This window comes from Urocampus carinirostris, chromosome 3 (genome assembly GCF_059441175.1).
Source record: "Urocampus carinirostris isolate Australia breed hairy pipefish chromosome 3, RoL_Ucar_1.0, whole genome shotgun sequence".
Taxonomy (NCBI): domain Eukaryota; kingdom Metazoa; phylum Chordata; class Actinopteri; order Syngnathiformes; family Syngnathidae; genus Urocampus; species Urocampus carinirostris.
In genome coordinates, this window is record NC_142351.1 from 17,089,566 (window position 1) to 17,098,117 (window position 8,552).

Below are 8,552 nucleotides of genomic sequence, written 5' to 3' on the forward strand. Positions count from 1 at the left end.
TAGTGCAAGGTTAGAGTAATTATGTTTCATTTTGCACAAAAAATTGTCCCACTTTTTATCGCTGCGAGCTAGCCTTTTTGATGTTTAAATGGTAAAACTATGTTAGATTATTAAAATAGGTCACTGAGGATGTTGTCACTATAACAGTTTTCCAGCTATATTTAGTTTATTATTTAATCATCAAAACATTAATAACAGTGCTCATTTAGTTATTCATCCAAATATTTGAATGAAGTATTAATTTGCTGTATCCTTTCATATCAGTAATTTCCCAGCAATGGTCTTCCAATGATCTTTTAATGCAACCTTAAAAATACACCTGCGACCAGTTTTAACAAAGGGCTCTTGAATAAGATGTGAGTTCCTTTCCAAGCCTGTTGAAGTTTCTTGTTACGTTTTGCAAATCCACAACCCTTTCCTATTTAAACTGTGGTGAACAAATTTCGATGCCTTTTGGTGGCAGGGCACTCCTGGCCATAGATGGGAGGGCGCTTCCCATTGAGAGGTCCAGAGCGCATTCTGATTTTGTCTTTGTTTTGAAACTTTGTAATAAATGTCCTCAACTGCATTGCTTCTCTCCAGCTCTGTTTTTTCAGTCCATATACTCGGTGGTACCAGAAAAGAACACGAGACATAGGAATGTCCCATCGCCTTCAACTACAAAGCTAGTTCAGTAGGTTTAATACTTAAACACATTAGTCCCTTTATCCCCAAAGTCAAATGGCTGCCGCTAAGCTATGTGCATGAAAAGTTTAATGTACTGTTTATTTTCAGGCTATTATTTGGCAGATATGCAAGAGTGACTCGTTTGTCCAATGCCAATTGCTAAATCTTCAAATCTGAATTCCATCATCAACATCAGTTCCCTTCTGTCAGAGAGAGGGAGAGAGTGAGAAGAACAGTTCCCTTCTGTCAGAGAAGAACAATTAACAATTAATTGATAAATAAAGAGTCATAATTTATGACTAAATAAATGAAGGAGTCATAGATTACTAAAATAATAAATAGGTTATAAAAGATGAAATATTCCATTCATGATTATACATGCAGTTTGTTTAGGCCACATTGACTTGTGCGCTCGCCCGCTGTTTGACAGACAGCATACACCAGTCCATCCCAGTCGCTCACACAGACAGTCACGCCCACCCGACACATAAAGGCCTCTCTAATTTGCCCTATGATGGCCTTTGCCGTGTGCTGTCTGCTGAAGAACACAATTTATGATATGTTGATATCAATGACATTGAATACATTTCAATTCAATATCCGCAACGGCGTGAACTAAAAATAACTGAAGCATCAAGTAGGGAGGGATTACTGTTCTCTGAATTCCTCAAATATGATAAAGAGGAGCCAAACAGAAAAAAACTGCAACACACATGAATGCAGTTTCCCGCACGCTGAAAGCTGAAAATTGAAGTGCAGTTAGTGACTTCACAACATATAGACCTTTGTCAGATAGAGGGGAAGTTCAGACAAATGAATTTGGACTCCGTCAGGAGCTATTTTCTTTTGGCAGTAATTTACATGACCAACAAATATATGATGAAAAAGGTAAAAACTTAATAAATCACCTATATATATTGTTATTTCTGGTGAGGGAGTTCATAGGATCTACTGGCCCTTTAATTCTCCCGCTGCCACTTCCCCCCCTTCATATAAAACCCATGAGCTGGTTTTGCAATATGTTCAACATCCCCAACTTACTCCACCCTGAGTGAAACCTCAAAAATGTGACATAATAAGCGCAAGAAAGGCAAATTATATTCTTTTATCAGTCGGAAAATTCTTACAACGCTACATGATTTTGAAATATCAAATTTTCTATGCCTATTGTGTGGGAACAGAGCTTTCCAACAACAAGCAGATGAGAAGTTCTTCTAAGTCACATGTGTTGAACTCGTGGCCCATCAAATTATATTATGTAGCCCGTGAGACAATGCTGAGAGAAGCACAGGAGAAAAATGAGCCACAAGCAGTTTTAAATACGTCCACTGCATGTTGCCAAATCCAAGCGCCACCCGCAAAGCAACTATTTGCTGACCACTATTAATCAACCTATTCCATTGTTATTTTACTATTTTTTTATTTTCTTCCCACATTCCAAAAAAATGCATGTCAGGTCAATTGGCCGGTTCAAATTGTCCCTAGGTGTGAATGAGTGAGTGAGTTGTCTGTCTCTGTGTGTCCTGCGACTGGGTGGCAACCAGTTCAGGGTGTCCTCTGCCCACTGCCCGAGGACGGCTGAGATGGGCTTCAGGACCCCCGCGACCCTACTAGCTGGTTGGATGATTTGAATAGTAAGCAAAAATACTTTAACTATCACACCAATATGAATTTCTATAAATATTTACAAGTCTAGAAATTTGCATTTCCTTCACTAAGCGAAATTCATACATAGTTATCGCCGCCGTGTTTGTCTGGTATCTTGCTGCTACCGCGTGCTAATTTGTAAATGGTTTTCATTCACATTAGACAATACAGTGCCAAGTAGAGGTCAAGAAATACCAGTGTCGGGCACGTTACTTTAAAAAGGTTATAGTTACTCACTTCTCCTTAACTGAGTTCCTTTATAGTAAAAAGTAACCAGTTACCTGGGAAAGTAACTATTTCCATTACTTTGATGTCTTCACTCTTGTGTGGCTACCAAACCACTTACTGAATTCCGAGCATTGGTGATGTCATCTTCGATCAACAGCATTCTCAATATCTATGATTCCCGGGAAAGGGAAAATCACGAGGATTTCGAGTCTAACTTGTGTTTTATAAATGTAATAATAATTACGCTAAGTTTAGGCAATCAAAGTTAAATTGGGGGAAATATCCATTGAGTTCTGCTTCAGAAATTAAAAAAAAAAAAACGTTTTTTAACCCCAATACAGATTAAGGTTACTAGCAAAAAATTTAAATGAAAAACAAGATGTTTTGACAGTTTTGCCTCTGTGACAAACACTGACCACAGTCATTCAACCTGGGTTTTGTGGCTTGGTCCTGAGGTCTTATCCCATGACCCAAAAACTCAAATAAATCAGTAATCTTGCAGAAGCAAATCTCATGAGCAAAGCTCTCCTGGTCTTAAAACCATCCCATGTGGGTCACATTGCATAACAAGCCACTTTAGTAGGTTTGCAGGACGCGTTAGCACGAAAAATAGATCAGAATCCTGGTCTCAGGTGCTGCAAAGTTGTCTGCGGTCTTCTAATGTGTTGCTGCTCCCAATAAGAGGAAGAGGTCCGGTGCTGACTATAGGCACAGACATAACATGGTGTGGGTGGCATTCGTTGATATTAGGGGCGATTTTAGGTTCAGAGCTTGTGGGTGTCAAGAACCGGAACAGGATCCAAATGTGTTACCTTTCTCACAGAAGCTTTTATTTTATGGGAAATACGGAGTCATGCACATTGGGCAACAGTCTGGCGTGGAATGACAGGAAGCCAGAGACCGACGAGATCGATACCAATTGCCCGAGCAGATATCGGACAGATGGGGTCGATACCAGACAGGACGGGACAGACAGGATTGATATTGAAACAGGATATCGAAATTAAACAGGACGAACTAGACGGGAAGGAAAACTGGAGAGAATAATAAACAGGACATAAATAGACGGAACGAAACTGGAAACAGATATTAAACAGGACAAAAATAAACGGGAACAATACCAGAAGGGAAACACCAACAGGAAACAGGACCAAGTCAAAAACCCACGTCTTGTGGGGCAGAGGTTCGTTGACGGACTGACAAAGGGAGTGTGAGAGCACTGAGCTTAAATAGAAGTAAAGCCAATCTGTCAACGAGCCGCAGCTGGCGCCACACGGGCGGGGCCAATTGGGCGCCATGGCTACCGTGACATTCGGGTGCAGAATTTCTGGCTGGTTCAAACGTTTTTTTCTCTCTCTGAGGATCATTCAACACTCTCCAGGAGTATCAATTCCCATTTGTGAAGATCACATTGCACTTTGTGGTTTGTAGAAACACTATTACTGAGACAGTTTTTACACATACACAAACAGAAAAAGCACAGAACTTATTAGACAATGAGGCATTCTATATATATTATATGTCGAGTGGAGTTGTAACATACTCTTACCTTAATACACCTCCATAGAATCGGCCGGGGTGCCGCAAGTGATACCATCCGAGCGAATGGGAAGTGGGGAGGAGGTCGAGGAGGAATCAGATGGACTGAACCAATTAAAGGCAGTGGAGTATTTCCGACGTTGTGTTGTTCACATTTTTGTCTTGTTTTATTGAATTTTTATTTGTATCTTGCATTATTAATCGTAGTAAGGCCTATGACATTGCCGGTAAACTCGTGTATCTTCTTTGTGGAGCTAATTAGGACATTATTAGGGATTTAATGTAAAACGGCACTTCAAGACGAAACAAATCAGAGAAAGCTAAAAAAAAAACATAATGCAGGGCAGAAGAAACAGAAAGTTGAAGAGTTGAAGAAGAATATGATTATTCGAGGTGTTTTTCATCAAAGCAAAATTCTCAAAGTAAAAAGAACAAATTTTATTTATGTCTATTCTTTTCATATTTTGAAATTGTCAGAGACCAGGAACGGCGACGGGACCCACTTGCGTTCGTTTTACTCAGCTTCATTTAGAAGCAGGAAAGGGCTTGCACCCACGATCCGGTGATCGTCAGTCACGGGTAGCAGATCGCTTGGAACGGAGAAGTGGCACTACCGTGGCGAGCAAAGGCAGTGTCGAGAACGGGGAAAAAAACAGGCCGATGGGCGGGACCGAGAAGCAGAAACGTAATCGGGTTCACAAAAGAGGTCGGTGCCGGGAATCAGGACAGGATTGAGTCAAGAGTCAAAAAGTGCTTGCCTAGCGTGGGGCTGAGGTTCGAACACGAACTGACAATCGTTGACAGGAAGACGGGGGTTTAAAAAGCGATCAGCAGCCATACAGCATCTGAGGGCGTTGGCGCCAACAGAGCAGACTCAGGTGCACCGCATCAGTAATCATGACAGAAATCGTATAGTTTTGAGAGGAGGTATTTTTCTGGAGAGCAAAGTTGTTTATGTTATATAATGTTTAAGTTTGTTTATTCCGGGATAATATTCCTGTCAAATTTAAGTTCATATTTATAGTTTTCTTTTAAGTTAATTTTTAATATATTCAATAAATACTTATCCTGTTCGGCCCACAATCGAAAGTGTGGTTTGAGTTTTGGCCCAATTGAGTTTGACACCCCTGCCTTACACCATGTTCATTGCATTTTGCAAATTTAAGAATCCGGGAACACCTTTAAAACCATTTGGACAAACTGTCATTGTGTTGAAGACTATAAACAGGAGGCATCGCCTCATTTTTCAACTCGGAGAGCAAATGAGTTTAGATGAGCCCAAGTGACAGAAACGGCACCACATCACAAGCCAGAATAAACGTCCTGCTGTGTGATGGAGTGCTGCCATTAAACAGCAAAAGTGTGTTCTGGTCTTAAGTAAGCTGTTGAGGTCACTGCTTTCATAGCTGCCCACCCTTCTGCCCCCTCTCCAACCCCATTATGTTATTTCCCGGCAGTAGCAGCTGGGATGGAACGCCTGGATCAATAGGCCTAAAATGGTGGTATGTTCTCACCTCCGCTTCCTAACCCCACCTCCACCTCCCGCATTCAGTCATGCACAGCTGTAAAATGCAGATACGAGCATAAAGGATGAAGTGGGCGGACGACTTGGCCATGGGATAATTCCAAATGAAATTGTCCCCCCCCCATAATGAAATGTATGGATGTTTGTTTCTAACCATTAGCTCCTGCCAATTTGTCGCATTCCCTTCGAATTAGTTCAGATAAACTTGAGCAAACTTGCATGATGGGTATTTCATATATTCAATAAGTGTGGCCATATAAAATGTTTAATGGGACAGTCACTGCACTGTGTATTGTAATACAGGCCACGAAGCACACGGAAGAACACTAACTACAGAGACTCAAAAGGACCAAACTGCGCCATTTTCTTCTTGTTTTTTTGCCAAGCCTTTCACAGGGTGTAGCAGCAAGAAGGCGGACAATCATGTCAGCTTCCTCCAGTTGAGCTTCATGTCATAACATGATCAACATAAGAAATAACACAAAAATACAAATATTTCGACCAACAAGCATTTAAAAAATGCACCTCTCTTCTCACCCTAGCCACCAACTCTTTGACTTAAAACAAAGACTAACAGGCTTGGAGACAGCTTCTTCCCCAGGGCCATCACCATCCTAAACAAGGGCAAAAAAACTTGTGAATAATATATATCTTGCCAGTTGCATTGAAAAATAGGTACTTATATCTTTTTTTAATCAGCTTATTTTTTTTATTTTTTTTTGCAGCTGAATGTTGTTGCATTACTTTTTGTTACACTATTGTTGATGTGCTATTTTTAGTTCACTATTATTCAGTTGAAGGCCTACAAGGTCTGATGTTAATCATATTTTGTTCAAGAATATTTATTAAATAATTCTAAATTGTCTGTCAGCTTCCTTTCATTGCTCTTCCCTTGGTTGCATTGCTTCTAGGTGTGCGCATTCACATTTTAGCATTTAGCCGATTACATTTCAGCCATTAACTGCTGTCAGGTTTAGAATGATACCCAAAAGCCTTTGCAGTCAATTTTGCTGGGACTTAGATATAACTAATGAGTGACCATAAAGCTGTTGGTTTAGCCAATCAGATTCCGAGTTAGCGAGGCAGGGCCTGCTAGCGGACCATGGGAAATTTCACCGATTTCATAAACTATAATTGGCTGGTGGGGGCAGTAACGGAAGTATCAGAACAAAAAGGTGAAGAAAATGATCCCCTGTTCATTGTCGAACAGACATTTTCCGCTCTAAATCGGGAAACAACTTATGCCAGGACTATGACAGAACTGGCTTGACTGTTTGCATTACTTTTTACTAAAATAGAGATGGAACTGAAACTCACAGATTCAAATCTTTAAGAGGAAAGAAAGGCGGATTAATCTTTCTGTTCTACGATTGTTGAAGAGTAGGATGTGTCTATATTTTTTAAAAAGTCACAATTTTATGAGGTTATTGCTGATGCATTTTCATGTCTTACAGCTGTAGTGGTAAATGTTTTATAGCCATAACAGTTATTGACGGTTAGATTGATTCAGAAGTACCACCATTGAAGGCCTGGATGTGAAATGCATGGCCCACCACTGTTGTCTTGACAACACAGGCCAGTCTCCAAGCACTACCTTGCAAATATGTTCGCCTATTCATCGTGACATTCTTTCATCTTATTTTTCTCTTTTGAGTATTAAAGTGATTAAACTAGAGTGCCACATCTAATCTTGTTTCAAACAATATACACCCACGCATTGTTATTAATGAAAATAAAGACAATTCAAATTGTAATTACAAAAAATAGTTAAAAAATAAAATAGGAATACAGTGGAACCTCGGTTCTCGACCATAATCCGTTCCAGAACCCTGTTCGAAAACCGATTTGGTCGATCACCGAAAATCGTTTTTGCCATTAAAAGTAATGTAAAATCGTTTTAATCCTTTCCAAATCCTTGAAGGCTTACCATGAACGTAAACATGAAGCTAACCCAGGCTAATCGTACGTTCGCGTTAGCGTGATCTTCCGTACAAAAGATTACGCTAACATGAACGTGTAAAAATGAAAAAATCAGGTCGTTTACACGTCATTTAGCACCGGGGTCTCCACAACAAGTGGTGAGCGGTTAAAGGATAAAGAAAAGATTTATGAATAGGATTTCTTACCTTTGTGGTGGTCTGCAGAAGACATGCTCTATTCCCTCGAAAGAAGGGAAACTCGCACATCTTCTTCATATTTTGCTATTATTTCCTTCTTAAATGCAATAGTTGTACGCACTACTCTTCTTTTTTCACCTGCAGCAACTTTGTTGCTTGCACCGCACTTCTTCAGAGGCATAATTAGGGGTTAAAACACTCCGTTCACAGATATTCAAAACGAAAGCAAAAAGAAGTGCGCGGTCACGTGACAACAGTTCTTCACGAGGGGTGGGGGCAATCTACACCCGTACGCCGCTCAGCATCGCCCCTAGAGTACCGGCGTTCGAACTCCGATTTTTTGAACGAAAAGCGAAGCAAGAATTTCTCTAAATTTTTGGTCGAGAACCGACTTGTTCGAACTGAGAGGTGTTCGAAAACCGAGGTTCCACTGTACACATTATCATATGCAAAACATATAATTGGGGCTCATTTATGGGGGTGATATGTATATATCATTTTTCTGTACTGCTTATCCTCACCAGAGCCGTTGGAATGCTGGAGCCCATCATAGCTATCTTCAGGCAGTAGGCACGGGACACCCTGAACTGGTTGCCAGGCAGTCCGAGGGCTCTTTGAGACATACCTCCATTCACAGGCTCATTCACACCTAGGGACAATTTGGACCAGCCAATTAACCTGACATGCATGTTTTTGGAATGTGGGAGGAAACCGGAGTGCCCGGAGGAAACCAAAAGTTACAGGTAGAACATGCAAACCGGTAGCTGGATTTGAACCTTCGACTGTAATATAAATATAAATAATGAAAAAATACATCGACACTATATGTG